The sequence below is a fragment of the Bacillus rossius genome, chromosome 1 (assembly GCF_032445375.1).
Source record: "Bacillus rossius redtenbacheri isolate Brsri chromosome 1, Brsri_v3, whole genome shotgun sequence".
Taxonomy (NCBI): Eukaryota; Metazoa; Arthropoda; class Insecta; order Phasmatodea; family Bacillidae; genus Bacillus; species Bacillus rossius.
The window spans coordinates 74,953,027-74,971,199 of NC_086330.1; positions in this window are offsets into that span (position 1 = coordinate 74,953,027).

Here is an 18,173-nt window from a genome sequence, read left to right on the forward strand (position 1 = left end):
TTAGCATTTGTCAGTGTTTGAAATTTTACCAATGGACTCCGCAATCTATGTAAATGAATATAATGTTCAAACCACGATGGGTACACTAGATGCTCAAATTTTCTTAACCAAGTCAACAAATTTTCTTCAAATTCGTTGTGCTTCCAGCTTTAATTTATTTGTCTTTACTGCCACATTTATGTAAAACAGCGTCTCACTATTCGTGACTATGACATTTGGTGGGGTCGTTACCACAACGCCGAAATACCACAACGCCGAACGTACAATAACGCCGAATTCCAAATTGACCACAACGCCGACGACCCGAAAACTGCTGTGTACCACAACGCCGAATGACCACAACGCAGAATGACCATAACGCCGAAAAATGTTGCTGCGGGAGTGCCAAATGAGCAAACTGAAAACAACTAAATGAATTTATATGTGTTTCTCAAAAGTACCTTAACGCCGAAATACCACAACGCCGAATGCCATAACGCCGAATCGGTAATTGACAATAACGCAGAATTCAATGTTGACGATAACGCCGAAATCCAAATTGACCATAACGCCGAATCCATACTTGACCACAACGCCGAATCCGTATTTGACCACAGCGCCGAATCCCTAGCGTGTTGCCTACCAGCCAGGAACCTAAACGCAGTATTTGGAAACTTATTTTCTTTATAACGAAAGCAGTAAAGTTTAGAATCTTATCTGTAGTTGTAAAGTGGCACAATTAATTAAAGTAAGTTATAATTGTCAGTTATTATATGAATTGTTAGCGATGATTAGTACCCCCGGATACTTGGTGAACGGAATAGTTATTTATAAAATCATTCCTCTCGAGCTGTCTCCTCAGTTAATGCTTCGTTATCATTTCATGATAGCATTTAAACTCACTTCCATGTATCATTATTAAACCGCATGCCTAAGTTTCATTGTGCACTGTGAAGGTACATATAACTGAAGTAGCTATTCAAATGCTTGGAAAACATTTAAGTCTTGCAAGATGACTACATAACATAATTATGCATTGTATTAAGGTGGTTTGGACGCAATAATAGTTGTAGTTTTATATTTGTACCAAACAATGTCCAACTTTTAAACATTGATTCCGGTTTTCAATGGTTTCCCGAAAGGATAATGCTGAAATGGCGCGGTTGAGATATTCGGGCGTTTTTAGGGTCTTGAAAATTACATTTCATGAATTCCTTACATATCGCAGGGGTTTGTGAATTTTTTCATGTTAAGAATATATCTTGTTCTAGCCGCAAATGCGTTCTTAAATGCGATATAAATGTGTTTAACAAAAAAAATAAGCATAGTACACCTAATAATTTTTTCTTGAACTATTCGTATTTATGTTACAGATTTTATGAAAGTATAATTAGCGAACATATTTTGCTGGTTTTTTTTCATTCCCAGGGGTTTTATCTTGAGCCTAGCATAGATATAAATTAGTGTGATGCAATAAATAATAAATTAAATATTATTTACTTGGATACTGTAAATTGTATGCACCTAATTATAAATTTATCTTATTAAAGCGTAGCGACGAATTAGTAAAATAGCATGTATGTAAACTGATAGAGCTAGAGTTAGGTCCCGTTCGTAAGTTTATTGCGTTCAAGAAAGGTAATTGGTTTGTGCAGGAGCCCAAGAACAAACTATTCTCTATACCACGAGGGTAAACGTTGCTTCCGAAGAGCCCGCTAGAATGCGTGGAGTTCTCTGCTAGGAGGTGCTTGGCGCGGCCAGTGTGCTAAGGAAGGCGCGCTGTTGTCACTTACTCGTCTGTTCTTTTCCAAGTCAACGAAGAGCGCCGGAAAGTCCAGAACACAAAACGTGACAACTTCGTAGTCGACAGTATGAATATTTATGTAAACTAAATATATGTATTTTCAGTTCGAAAGCGTAGGTCAGATATTCTATTGGGTTTGCCATTACGTTGCCTTGATGCAGTAGGTACTGTGCGTATAGTGAAAAATCGTTACGTTTTTCTAGTAAGGCCTGTTCTAAAATGCAACGGTAACGGAACAGACGGGACCGAAAACGAAAACGGATCGTTGTTCCGTTCCGTCCGTATTTTTCTCTTTCTACAACTACACAGACCCGTAAGAAAAACAGCCGGTAAATAGCAAGCGTGACGTCACATAAAACTAAGAGTATCAAATTAATTACTTTTTAAATCTTTGAATATGTACGCTAGTATATCTGGAAATATATTAAATAGACATTTGGAAAGGAATTCCGAAATAATTGAAGGCATAAATCTCCTCGTCTTACGTTTAAACATTTCATTTTAATTTTTTCTCCAACTTGTCATATATATAGTAAATATTTTACCATGAAAATCAGCAGTTCGTTAAAATTCATCACGACGAAAAACACGTGAACAATTAAATCACAACACTTGTTTCCATTTTGTTTCTGTAAAATAAAAATAAAAAAATAAAAATTTAACAAAAATAAATCAAAACAAATTGCGGGAGGTTATGCTGTCCACCCTGGATAGTCAAGGTCACTGTGCGGAATGAGCGTTTTGCAGTAGGAGTGTGGGGGTGGTGGTGGAGGGTTAAACCAAATATTTTAGAATGACAATATAGGAAACTCAAGCCTTTTAACATGGTGAAAGCTGGCGACACCCGACAGCAGCGACCCTGGTGGCTTTGCCTAAAGGAACGCCCGCAAAATTAAAATTCCCATGTATTACAATGGAAGATACCAGCACAGATTTACTCTCGTCTCTTGAAATATTGTTATTATCGTGAAATAAATTTACGGTCAATATATTTTTACTGAAACAGAGTATTCATATTTCAAAACAGTTACCCAATTTACAGAGCTATATTGATTTTTAAGACCATTAAATATAGTGTTACTGTAAACGTAACAGACAACCAAATGACGCAAATCAGACAGTTTTTAATAATGAAACATACTTAACTCTAAACCTGAAATTTTGTAAATCACATATTTTATAAATATTCCGTGAAAGTTGAAAAAAAAATTCCTCGAGGAACTGCTTAAAGTGAAAAAAACAACTTAAAAATTGAATATGAATTGTCCCGAACCAAAATTAAGTATTTTTAATGTTGCTAATTGAAGTCAACCAAACACTTATAAAATTGAGATTAATTTAATTTATTTAACATAACCAAACACTTAAAACTAATTTACATTATTTTTATGTTGAAAACCAAACATAAAACCTTTGAAATCAATAATTTAGGTAAACTGCTTGAAATACTACAGTGACAACTAAGTCATTCAGCATGAGTGGAGCGCAAAAATACGAATTTGAGGATATTTAAATTCTTTTTTAGGTAATGCTCTGGTTTAAAAATATACAATAAAAATTTTAAAACAAAATTATATTAAAAATATATTAAAAAATATTTTAAAACATTGAATGTTGAAATATGTATCATTTTTAAACAGTGGAAAAGGAATATTTGATTTAAACTCTACACAAGTAAACATGGCTATAGCAAATATTGTAGTTCCTATTAAGATATTTGGCTATAGTTTCAGCCTTCGGAAAACTAAAAAACGACTTCTAACAGCTAGATACATCGTAATTATTGCAACCAAACATTGCACAAACTTTTCCAGTCATTATAAATAACTTAAACAGGAGAAAACAAAGAAAAAACGTCCATTCAAAATTATCAAAATACCATTGTCTCAAAAGCGCTTACAACGTAGGTCCAGGCTAGGGCGCCAGAATGCGCTGCTGAATGTGTCGCCCGTTTTTTTGACGACTTTCCTATATTGTCCTAAAATATTTGGTTGAACCATCCTCACACTACCATAAACCTGTTTAGGGACTTAAGTGGGGGGGGGGGGGGGTGGTGGTACATATCCCACATTGTAAACAAACAACGTCTACCATCAACTACTAAGTACTATAACTACTATTATAAACGTTCATTTTGTAGTGTGTCAACGATGTGAGGGATATAATAGACTATAGATGATGATAATACACACATATTTAGGTACGCAATTACTGAATGCTGGTTGTGATCTGCCATACCACTGGCGCTAAAATACTAAATTCTTCCACGCTTGATAACTTAAAAAAAATTTATTTTCATATTTGAATTATTTTCACCTTGTAAACAGCGCTCTTAAAGTGACAATAGATGGTTAACACCACTATGCAAGACTAATTTATATTCAAAGTCATCCACCAATGCCTTGTCATAAGCTTGGAACAGTTTACCGACATCAGATTAGTCATCCCATGACTGAGGGGATGACACTGACATCACGCAAAATGTTTATTCAGATCTGTATAATTGTGGGTGTGAGTGAACATGAACGTAATAGAATTGTAATTTTTTATATTAGTACTTAGTCTGCCACTTAGGAGTGTTTTTGTGTATTTGTAACATTTATGTAATTGTATCGTTTGAGCATTGATTTTTAAATAACATATCAATAAAAAGAAAGTGTATTTTAAATGTGTCCAGTGTAAGGAACGTTAGCATGCCCTCTGCGCTTTTAAAGACGTTCATAAATGAGAATGAATCACTGGAATATCAGGTGTAGGAATAGCGATATATATACACAAAAGCATAAAAGTGACTGCCTTAGACTTTCTCATGCCAGGTAGGCATGAATACTTATCAGCAGAAGTACGTCATAAGCACAGGGATATTGCCGTTAGGGTCCTGTACAAGCAAAAAAATAATAATATATAGGTATATTCCATATACTAATTAAACTGAAGACAGTTCATGGTAAATTTAACACTTCTGAGCACCTGGTTACTTTTTTCTCTCGATCAATTTGTATCCTTTCACTACTTACTTATGCTAAATATTTATATTTTTCTATCCAGGATAGTCTGTTTTTTTCAACCCAACAAAAATTATATGTCCGAAACCTCCACGAAATATAATATTGGTTGTTGTTGTTATTCAAATAGTAGTGATTTTCAAAGTGTCCACTTTACCGTGAACAGCCTACCTTGAAAATGAATTATGTAACATGTTAGAAAAATATGAAGATATAATCTTATTAGATGATTTCAACATAAATATGTTAAAACTTTCCGCTGTGAAACAGTTGTACGCAGGAATCCTAAATATTGCGCAACGATTTAAGGTGGCCGCCTGATAGCGGGTATGTTTTTAATGTTCGAGGCGTGGGAAGGGTGGGAGAGCTAAGAGCGATACAGACACGCGCATCAAGGTCCTAACGCCTATATCCGCCAGGCGGTCTTCTGACATGCAGCAACATTGTCGAAGACTCCCCTCTAAGGCAATTTCAGTGGGGATCCTATCATTTTATGACGAAATATTAAATATGAAGGTTTTTTGCACGTTCATAAACCATTTTCAAGTCAGTGAAACTTTATTTTCAAACCTAAAATTGACGGTGAAAATAACCATTTTAGCCATTTTCAGCTTCCAAAAGAGGTTATTTATATAGAGGATTGTATAAGCTGGCATCAATGGTCTAGGAACACGTGTAACATATGTTAAGTGGTATTGGTAGCAAGTGCCGAGCACACACGCGGTACACTTGTGTGATACGTGAACTGCTGAAGCTCTGCACAGTATTTATAGTGGCCGGTCTAAACAACCTCCTTAAATAATTTCACGTAACTGGATATAATAACCCAAAGATATCACATGAATACCAGAAGAACCTTGTATTTTACAAAAAAAATTGAAAACTCAGCAATTATAAAAGAAGAATAAATTATTTCGTTATGGGTATATTTCAGCATATTGCCTATCGCATGTAATTTCATTCTGAATAATTTAATATTGGTTTTTACTTATTGTATGCTCGTGTAACATGCATATTTTGTCTTTAACAAGCTGTTTTGAGAAAAATATGCAAACTATGCTTACAACTAATGTATACAGAATTAACGATATTTATAATAAACATCAAACTGTGAATTTTTCACACTTGAACGCCTTTAAGGGGCCCGCCTATTGCAACGCCCTTAAGTTCATTTGTATCCAGCTAGTACATTTTCTGCAATAGCACCCTAAACACCCCAGTTTTGGCTATTAAGACGCGACCTAAAAGGTGTTTATATTGCGCATGTTTTCTTGAAAGAAGTGTGTGTTTTTTTCGTAGATAAACAGCATAAAGACACTTTACTAAATCTGTAAAAAATTATTCTGACATGCTACAATGCAGTTTAGGCACATGTAGGCGAACTCCTTAGGGAAATGTCAGTTATTTTACAGTGGTTATAATTTTTTTAAATATAAATATAGTAGGCTTATTGGTATTAAAGAATCTCTTCATTATTTCGACAGTATTATACAATTATGTATAGCCTATTTACATTATTTTATAGCAATGAATCAAATAGTTTTTAAATTTATGCACCTAAAGTATTGTAAATATTGTTATGAAAATAGCCTAAAATGGTATAATACATTTTTTTTGCAGACAAGTGGTGCACTATTTGCAAAAAGCGTACATTTAAAAAAATACTTTATGTGTAAATTACGAACAACAAACTACTACACTTATTGAGACAAATGTTTTAAGACGCTCGTCCACTCACAAGTTACTTGTGTGAATGAGACACTAAATCGATATACCACCCTTATCCTCGGTGCCTCCAACTCTGAGTCGCCCTTCACGCACAAGCAATTGAACGAGCATGCAGCGTTTTCATTGTGCAGCGTGTACCTACGGGACTTTAAGCGGTAACCCTATCATTTTTGTTATAACTACGTAATTATGAATCGAATAATATATTAGTAACTGCAAGAGTGGAGGTTAGCTACAGCATTAGCCTCCCCTCCCACCTAGGCGATCCGGGTCCAATTTTCAACAAAAGTTGGCAAATTTTTCGGGATCTCGTGTTTCTCCTGCCCATCATTCCCGGCGCTACTTCATATCTAATTTATTTCCTCAAATCAACTCTAAGGAGCTGACATTACAAAAGGCCACCTCCTCTTCTCGAAACCCTTGTAAAAACGTCGCATTTTCGAAATAAAAAACCTTCAACTTGACCTTGAATTGTAAAAAAAAAAATTATTATTCTTTCAAAAATATATTTCATTTCGATCAATGTTCCATTTGCCCTATAAAAAATAATAAATTGTTATGTTTTAACTAGTGGAAAAATCAGTACTGATATTGAATGTGCAAAAAGATAAACATATTGGCTGTATGTTTAGCTTCACAGTTGCAAGAGAGTGCGCTTATCTTATGAAAACAGCATTTCAATGCCTGGCAGGTAGGCAACAAGTTATGGTTTCGGCGTTATGGTCATATTAGAATTTCGGCGTTATGGTCATATAATGGTTTCGGCCTTATGGTCATATAATGGTTTCGGCGTTATGGTCATATTGTAGATTCGTTGTTGTGGCATTCGGCGTTATGGTATTTCGGCGTTGTTGTACATTTGAATTCTCTTTCAGTATATTTAGTGACTTTCTTCTGAGTTTGTTTTTGTGGCAGTACTGCAATGACATTTTTCGGCGTTAATGTATTTCGGCGTTGTGGTCATTCGGCGTTGTGGTATACGGCAGTTTTCGGGTCGTCGGCGTTGTGGTCAATTTGGAATTCGGCGTTATGGTATTCGGCGTTATTGTACGTTCGGCGTTGTGGTATTTCGGCGTTGTGGTGCGTCCCCCATTTGGTGTGGAAATAGCATGCCCAAATCCAATTCCTTCGCCACTTAAACTTTTTTTTTTTTGGATTCCTAGCTATGAATTAAATTAATTCAACTCTATATGCAATAGAGAACACGATAAATGTTGGAAAAGTTAGGTTTTTAAAATTTTCTTTTTGTGCAATTATTGAATTCAATAAAGCAAACATTATAAGCAGGAAATGTTATAAACATTAAATAAATAGTGTTCTTTTGGGAGAAATGTTGTGACTTGAAAAATATGATTTTATAAGCAGAAAAACATTGTAACAGGGTTATATTATACTGTATACAGTAAGTAGTGTCTCTATTAACCAGGGTTCAGTTTTATCTAAGCTAAAAAAGTGCCATTCCAGGAAAACTCTGTAGGGGTGGGCGAATATAGATATTTTCGTTTCGAAGCGAATTCGAAGCATATTTTTATAAATATTCCCGAATTCGAATCGAATATCGAATACTAGGCCAAATCAAAGAATTTCTTAAATGCAAACACCAAACAACAGTAAACTAGCTATGTTTAGGCAAATGCTTCTGGAAAACACATTTCAGGGACAACGGATTTTCTTTTTTTATCTCTGTGACAGATATTTCATGACTTTTTAGTTGTTTTAATTGTACAGGGTGCTGTTTCAGATGATTTTGTAGAGTTGTAGTAGTACCTGTTGGAATTTTATATGTTTTTTTGACATGCTTTGCAAGTTGCTTCTTTCCCATTGGCACTCTTGGTAAAAAAAAAACAACCAAATAGGACTTATTGGTTTTTTGGCAGGCGGCCCCTGATTTAAACCAGAAGTGCTTTCTTCCATTATTTGAATATCAACTACAAATAATGTAAACTGCTAAAAATCTTTCACACACGTTTGCTAATACATAACCTAACTTAACCATCATCGCAACATTCTCCATTAACTTAAGCCTTTTGAACCATTGCCAAAAACTTAGCCACATAACATTTACTATTTGTATACAACTAAATACTGTATGGTAATATTATATACGGCCGGCTGAACTTTCAACGTTATTATCGTATAATAATAATTATATTGAATAAGAACGATTGAAGGTAAATATAAACTTTTTTTTTTTTAACTTTTGGCCTTCAGTTTAAGCGCACAGCCGTTTAGAGACAAACTACTAATTGTTTATTACAATCCGTCCAACGTAAAAAAAAAATATCTTTACTCTTTGCACAAAAGCAGGCCCGGCGTAAGAAGTGTAGAAAATGTGTGGGTGAAAAACGGAGTGGTTATATGGCCGCCATCTTTGTTTACGATTATTCACGAAACTCATTTTTTCTACTGTTCCATCCATGGAATATTTTTCCCCGTTTATTTACAAATGAATTTAATTCAATAATCTTATTTCATTGGATTCAGTACCGTAACTGCTGTTTTATAAGTCCGTTGGTAATATTGTATCACGTTAAATCATTATTGACGTTATTTATGCATGGAAAAAGAGCTGTTGTGGGGGGAAATTAAGACTAATACCGAAGTCGGGAATAAATCTGGCACGTTTCTAAACATGAAAATAATTGATTCGGAGTTGCTATTTACCATTTTCTCAGCAAAATACGATACTGACAATTATTTTACTCTACGCTAATGTAAGTTGAACAAAGTATAACGAACATATTTGTATTATGATTGAGGTTAGTTTTAATGATCAGGCATATAGGCTTAGGCTAAGCATGTGTGTCTTCTCATTATGCTAAGTTAACTCCCAGTTGATGTTATTGATCGTAGGCATTCTTTAACTTTTAGGTAATGTATGTATAGTAAAAGATTAGCTTAAAAACTTGAAATGTTTTGTTCTATTTTTCGAACTTCGAATAATTTCATTTTTTTCGAGTACGAATTCTCATATAACAAATGTTCGACTCGAATTCGAACTTTCGAAGCTTCGCCCACCCCTAAAACTCTGTCAGAACATTGGCTTGATGATCTAGAAAATGATCTAATTGTTGTGCAAGCCTGAATAAAATTAACCTCAGTGAATTATTTAAATGGCTAGGTGAATCATGAGATGACGTAATAGCATTTACAGGAGAAAAAAGCTGGAAAAATATCACCCCCAAAAACAATACCACTGGGCCAACTGAAAACCATAACTATTTTCTTATTTTTATCTGTGTTAACCCAGATTTTGCTTATCCAAGGTTGTCACGGTCCACATTAACTGTTATTCATGAGACTACTGTATAGGCACGATTAAACATAATTAAACATAGATCTAAAAGTGTAGTCTTCTGAGATAATTTCCACATGATTCAATGTAAAGTCTCCAACATATTGCCACAATAAACTAAGGTGGTATATCAAAAAACAACTTATAGTTAGCAGAAGACTGCTGGAAACTAAAAGTTGTGTGACTTCCAGTCATTAGTTTTTATTCTGGGATTTTTTTTTGGGCCTCGTAACCAGTCCTTAAGTTCCATTACTTTTTGGTGGCTTTGTGACCTTGGGCACCCTCTAACTAATTGAAATACCAAAATAGCCAAGGCCCTTGATTTTGGTAGATACACTCTATTCCGGCAATGAAATAGAATGTCTTTCCCACCAAGTAGTGTATGTAGTTAATGAAATGGTTATTTTGCCATGTAGAACATCACACACTAATGCCCAACATGCTTAGGCAGTTTCTTTTTTAACCTGTGAAGGAGATGAGAGACAAGCAAATTCACATGAGCAGTACAGCAATACATAAGCATATGAGGCATCCTGTTTCAGATGAGGCCATCTAACTGAAAGGCATACACACAAGGCCCTATAGTGATAGAATACACACATGCATGGTCAATTAGAGTGCCCCGTGGAATCCTACGTCATATTGCTCCATGCCTCCCCAAGTTCCCTAGAAGTGAAAGGATCCAGCCAGGAAACAACTGCACTTTTACAAATATTTGTTGTAGAGTACACCGTACGGACTGAGTTTTTCTTCAGTTCATATTGAAAAATTCCATTGTTCGGTCATGGTGCTCCAATTAAGTAGACTGGTTGTAGTTTACTAAAAATTTTATACATATATTCAAAATTTCAGGGGCTTTAGTGTTAATGCTAGTAAAATAAAATTACAGGTAATGTGTAACTACCATATTTTATCGCATAATCGTTGCACATGCATAATCATTGCACCGTTATTTTAGGACATCAAAATTTGGAGAAAAAAAATTTCTTGCATAAACGTAGCATAATGTATTTAGATTCCGAGCGCATTGTGTAGATAGTTTTCCCGTAGAAAACAATGTATTTTAAAGTTTAATCTAAAATTCATTCTGATGTTACTGCTTATTTATTTAATTACCAGAAATATGAAGTAGTCTGATGTGTAAATTTTCTTTTAAAGACGTTTTCAAACGTTATAACCTTTATCTTTTTGTCTTAGTTTCTGCTATGTACCTCGCGCGCGCTCTCTGGTGCCAAGTTAACTACATTTGACAGCTCACGCTTTCTCGTGGTGTGTACTACGATAGTTATGCGCTCCGACTCACGTTCACGTCACAATTTTAGTTTTTCTATTTAAAGTTGAACAAAATGTTTTTGTTGCATGACTTATTAATTTAAATTGTTTGGCGTGCTTTTGTACACACTACTTTTTAAATGAACGTACTTTCCTTGAATAGGTATTGTTTTTATAACTTTACCTAACAAAAAATGCTTTTCCCACATAAATGTCGCACCCCTACTTTCCAAACTTGATTTTAGTATAAAATGTGCGGCGATTATGCGATAAAACACAATTTTATTTTTTTATTTTTTCAAATTTTTTATAAACCTGTAAATTTAGTTTCTTGTAGGCTTCAGAATAATGTGTGTAATGTGCAATTGTTGTATCCGCAGCCACAAGGCCTCGCCACTCCCAGTAGCTTGGTGTCGCCATAGAAGTGCAAGTGGAACAAACATGATAGCAATGCAGTTACACCACTCTCTTCGTGATATATTTACACTCTTAACGCTCTTGCTGACCTGATTGCCTTATTGCCTCGACTTAACTTTCTGTAAAGAAGTTTGGAATGTGCAGAACACAGACCAGGTATGGAAATGTCAGGTCACAACACTGGACCCGGGGACTCCCACCTTGTCCGCAGAGCCCGGGTCAACAGGGTCCGGGGCAGAGTTGAGAATCAGCAGTCTGCGCAGCTGCTCCTCCGCGCGGTTCTCCCCGGCCTTCAGTCTCTGGCGGGCATCATCGACAGTCAGGGCCTCACTGCCCTCGCCACCTGCCACAACCACAGCCGCACCGCATGCATGGCCATCACTTCTAGTGAAGAGAACCTCTCACAAACATTACATGTTGTCCAACCACGCATACAAGGACAAACATTGGGAGCATGAATTTGAATGGCCTAAAATAAGAGTATGTGCTGTGAAATTCAAAAGAGCAGAAAAATTAGACAATATGTAAAGTACTCCAATTGTAAAATATTGTTTAACACAATCTGTCCAATAAAACTTTGATAAAAAAAGCAAGGTCTTGACTGAAGCAATTTATAAAAATTCATTTTGTAACCACACATTGTCTTCGGCAGTATTAGTTTTAATATCTGGGTTTTGAGTTAAGATTCCAAAGACTATGAAAATGAAATGTGTAACATAATGATTTAATAGGTCCAGTTTATTAAAGTGAGAAAAGCATATTAAATTCTAAACATTAATCTCTACTTTAAGGTGAAATGTTATTAGACTTAGTACAAGAGGGGACCCAAAACACGGATTTTTGTGATAAAAAATGTATTACCTTTTTTTTTTTTTTACAAAATTCCTTCAGTCACCTTAAAAGTAGTCAAAAATGTTTGGATCATTTTCGGTCTCTTTTTTGAAGTCCTAGCTCAAATTCGATTGAATGGTTTTTTTATTCTGGTTGAGAAGGTGAGGAACAAATTTAGCGGCAAGACATCTCATCTGTAAATCCTCACTCAAAATCCGCTACCACAATCTCCAACTCAGTCTCTTCTGAAATTTCGTCGATCGTGAAACAATGATCCTTTTTGATTTTTGGCAGATTTTTTCAACATTTTTATCGTTTCGAGATGTTGAAGGGTGCCCAGAACGAGTATGGTCTTTAACACTCATCTCACCACGTTTAAAGTGCCCAAACCACTCGAAAACTTGTGTGCAGCTCATAGCATCCTCCTTGAAAGCCTGTTGAAGCATTTGGTAAGCTTCCATTGCAGATTTTTTTAAGCAGGAAACAATATTTCAAACACACTCTTTGTTCTTTTAAATCTGCCATTACGACTTCGCAGGCAGAACACGAGAACAGTAAGAGTAAAACAATACTACAATCAAACATTAACATACAAACTGACGCCATCTGGGCAGCTGTTTAGTGAAGGTATCTACTAACTCCATCTAGCGGGAGAACTCTCTACAACGTCTACGAATGGCAGCGCGCTCTCCAGTTTTTTTGGTCCCTCCTCATAGGTAAGGTTTAGTTTAAATTTTTTGTTTTTGTTTGGTTGCATGTGTCTACGTGGCTGCTGTAGTTCGCGAGCTCTAAATAAAAAATATACTGCAGACCAGCAAAGGTTTTCCCAAATAAAAAATACAGTACTTGATTTTTATCACATATAAACCTGTACTGATAAAAAAAAACAGAAATTACTAAAGTTCTAGTTAACTTTATTACTATTTAAAAATACATTTGAACAGATTGGTGTAGGATTCTATTTATTATTACAAGATAGTAATTAGCTGAAGGAAATTGATTATGGATGTTAAGAATTCCAATCTCCTACACTGTAAATTTATAGTTTTTAATTTTTATGTTGTAAGTAAGAAACTTTTATTGAGAAAATTAGTGTTAATTCTTTTATTTATATATCAAAATTTCAGAGAAATCCAACCTGACATGTTGACAAGCGTACAGGGTAGCCAAATTGCAACTGCGGTTACATTTGGAAGATTAATAAGACTAGTTCGAAAATGAAAGAAACTGGCTTAATAGGACGGATACACATCATGATCATCTCTGAGCTTACGGCCAAAACCAAACAAACAATAGCGGCCGACATTCAGAAGTGTGGAACACTTCCCCTCTCAACACACCAGCCAAATGGGTTGTAGATTCTCACCAATCTCATCCAGATTCAATATTATATAAAAACTGATAAAAAACATGACAGTTGTTATAATTAAGTGGGAGAAACAATCACAAGACTTGCTAATGTTAAAAATAAATTGTAGATGGTCCTCACATATACACAGATGACCCTTTAAAACTTTGAAGTCAGATTTTAACAATGTCTTGATATGTATAAAAAAAAATACAATACTTTTAACTGAACTAAAACACAAGTTATCAGAAGTGAATTAAGAATGTCACTATGTGTGGGGGATTGGGGGGGGGGGAGAGAGAGAGAGAGAGAGAGAGAGAACAACATTGCCCACAGTTTGTTTTCAAATTCTTTCCTTTTTTTGGTGGGGATAGTAGATTTTTAAAAGATTTTTAGGGGGTGGACGTATATACCCCAACAATGCCCCCCCCCCCCCCCCCACCACCACCACCAAAGCAATATGCCGCAGGCCAGACTTTGGTTTTTATACGTTATATAACTACAAAAAATACCAAAAATTATGGGTTGATACACAGAAAACCTAATGGGTTTCTGGTGGAATGCTTGATCTACCAAATTACAATTTATCTAGATATGTAAGAATGAGAATTTTGGTACCTCTAAAATGTCTAGGAGCAATACAGTAGAGCCCTGTTATAATGTTTTTCAAGGGAGCACAAGAAAAAAACATTATAAGCAGGAAAACGTTATAAGCAGGAAATCTCAATTTAGCACTTAACAGTGTTCGAGCTTTGTACCAATGGACTCACCAAGCTATGTAAACAACTTTAATGTTAAAACCAAAGATAGTATACTTGATACATGAATTTTCTGAAACAAGCCAACAATTTTTCAACTTCGTCTTGTTCCCTGGTTAAATTTTGTTTGTCTTTAAAGACACACTGCCACATTTTTTGTAAAATTGTCTCACGATTCATGATGACAAAATTAAGAGTGAGAACGTCTACTCCTTCGCCACCTGAAAATGTTTAATTTTGGGATTCCTACATATGAATGACAAAAAAATTATTTGTAAGCAATAGAAAGCACTTTTAGTTATGCCCTCGCTCAATGGTTGGCAACTTAAATATCGTAGGACTATGTACGTGCATCTGAATACCCACTTAAATGGCAAGGAAGAGTAGAGTTGACTAAGGGTGCCAACTGACACGTAACTATGAACATTGTCTACCTTCAGTATATTGCATAAAATTGTATTTTAACAAACTTCATGTATTGTATGGCAGTGATTGAAAACATAAACATACATAAAGGAAACTTTTTATCGTAAGTGTTGGAATAATTTGGTTTTAAAACATTTTTTCCCCATTTATTGAATGTTAGAAAGCAAACATTATAAGCAGGAAATTACACTATTTATGAACTTTATATGCAGGAAATAAATACATTGTCCTTATGGGGGAAATATTGAGACTTTAAAAATATGACATTATATGCAGGAACATTATAACAGGGTTCTACTGTATAATTATTGATAGGCAAACTTTTATAATACACAAGATAGGACACATTAAGGCTTGGTCTTTGTCATGTTGTTTACTTTGTTTTCTTGCCATTACTATTATTTGAGGCCTTTTCCTGTAAACTTATGAGAACAGTATTTCATCATTTGATGTTTTGTCTTAAATTTTCTCAACAGATATTTACTAAAGATTGATAGCGGTAAAACATCAACCACATGTTCATGATTATGAGCAATTGCTCAAACATAACAGCTCAAAAATAATGTTTGGTCACTATATGGTGAGAAAACTGTAACCCAACAACAAATGAAGAGAGCTACCAGAATAAATTTACAGGAAAACCACTTATTAGGAGTAACAGAATAAAATGAAATAACTAACTCAGCAAGAAAGTGTTATTGGCTACAGTCGCCGCCACTCACCTATGCCACGGGTGCCCGAAAAGGTGTTGCGCTTGTTGAACCCACGCTTGGTTTTCCTCACTCGGCCAGGCCGACTGTCATCCACATTCTTCCACTCCCTGTCACCTGCACCATGGAAACAACTGACTGCACTCAAGGGAACCACTGGGACCAGGCTGCCTTCAGCCTTCTGCACACGCTCGCCACCGCGTAACTCATACACTCCACCAGGAACACCACCACGAGCAGCATTGCCTGCCGTCCGTGTCGTTGTGTGGACTCTGCACTTCAAACAAGCGCGTCCTTGACAGCTCTTTTGTCTCGCACATAGAAAACATTCCACACTCAGAAATAAAAAAAAAACTCAAGGTGAAACACAACATCATCGTCAAACTGTGATATCTCCATATAACTTCTCTCGCAATGATCACAATAACTCTTGATACTGAAAACTACAATTATCAGCTGACCAGCCGCTAAGACTTTGACCTACACTTCAGATGTTTCACAACTCTAGACAAGTACTCATCAGTCGTCTCTTCTAAATTATTACTTTTATGAGCTATTTCTTTGCAACAAAAATACTATAAATCTGGGACACATTCACAATTCAAAGCATTTGTTAGAATATCACAGAAGTACATATATCACTTGCAGTATTATATAACACTAGCTAATGCCTGGTATATTTTTCAATGCTTCGTGCAATTTTTTTTTTTTTGTAATTTGTTTGCAATAGATACACATAATCAAAGCACCTCTTATCTATCTCTCTCTCTATATATATAAATATACATATATAGACACACACACACACCTATCTCTCTATATATCTCCTTACCTTATCTAGCTCATTGTCTATACTTCTCTATCTCACTATACATCTCTCTATCACTCTATCTCTCTTTTATATTTAATTCAATCCCGTCATGCATGCAGACACACACACACGCACACCAAAAACAAAAGAACTCCCGCAAAACTAAAAGAAATAAACACATTTGTTGAAATGACTCGTGTGCCACCTTCTGTTTATATCACACACAAACTGAAATGTCCTGTTTGTATCATATTCAATTAAATTCTGTAATGCGAACATACTAATACACTGAAAACACACAAACTGCCACACATTTGTTGAAATGATTTGTACGCCACCTACTGTAAAATGGTTGTACTAATTCAGAAACCTTCATGGGCATGCGAATAACAACTCACTAATGTTCCATCACAATCGGATGAATGGTATAGGAATGCATACGAGACAAACAAACATTCATTTTTTTAATGTATACATTATCCTTTATACAGCTACGATTTGTTTTGCTATCCAATAGCTAACCAGTTGACTTCAACTTCAGAACAGACACCAACTCCATAGACTAAACCTCCATGGATACGACTCGCGCGCCACCATTATTATTCAGGCCATAAAAAGAGGAACTCTCATAAAATATTTACTGGTAATTATTCAATACAACTCGCACACCACCTGTTGTACGTTATCTCACCTAGACAGTAACCTTTCTCGTGCTTCAAAGGTCAAGTGTGCAAAATGTCATAGATATCAGATGAACAATGTGTTAAAATAAAATGACGAAATATCAAGAATAATTACCCTAATTAAATTCTGCTTTAAGGATTGGCTTTATAGAAATCTCACCTATAACAGTTACCTACGACAGAAAAACAAACATATATATATATATATATATATATATATATATATATATAAAATCAATTTACTGGGCCTTAAGAAGTATTTATTTTTTAAAATTTGCTTGTATAACTTGCTTAAAAGTTTTTTCTTTGCAGAAATTAAATAATAAACAGAATGAACTTTTAATGCTGTATTAAAAGTCATTACGCATAGACATGCAGGACTATGTAATCTCTATAGAATACAGGAAAAACAGTTAACTTGAATAATCTTTTTCTACCACTCCTGAGAGCAAAACATGGTGAATTACAAAAATTTAAACTTGCATCAATGTTGTACATATAGTTGCATTTTTTTTTTAATATGTGGCTTTTCTTGTTAGTACATGTATATTTAAGTTCATGTTGTTTCAATAAATACACAATAGCCATTACGTATAACTTTTTCTTAAGAAACATATAATACATTTAATTTAAATTTGCATGTTTTGGGTCAAACTTGAATGTTTTGATGATTATGTAAATATTTACACTTACTGAAAATTGTTTCACATTATTATAAAAATACAGTATGCCTGATGTCACTACATAGTTATATCCCTGGACAGACAAGTTGGAAACGTAAGGTTAGATAGCACATTAGGAAAAGTTGTTTCACCATTTAACATCTTGATAAAAAGTGAAATGTTTTAATTGGCTCACCACTGAAAATCTTTTCACTTCTGCTCAGGAGTAACAAATATGTGGTCCTAAAAGTTTTGTGTGATATACATGTGGATTCATGGTGGCATGCTACAATATTAATTTGGACTGGTAGCCAATGGATACAGAATATGGAATACAAGCAGATATTCAAAAAGAGCTTATGTAAATATGGATCAGTTAACATTTGGTTTAATGTTGTCAGAGGTTGCTACAATTAAAAAATTAATGACTTTGTAACTACAAAC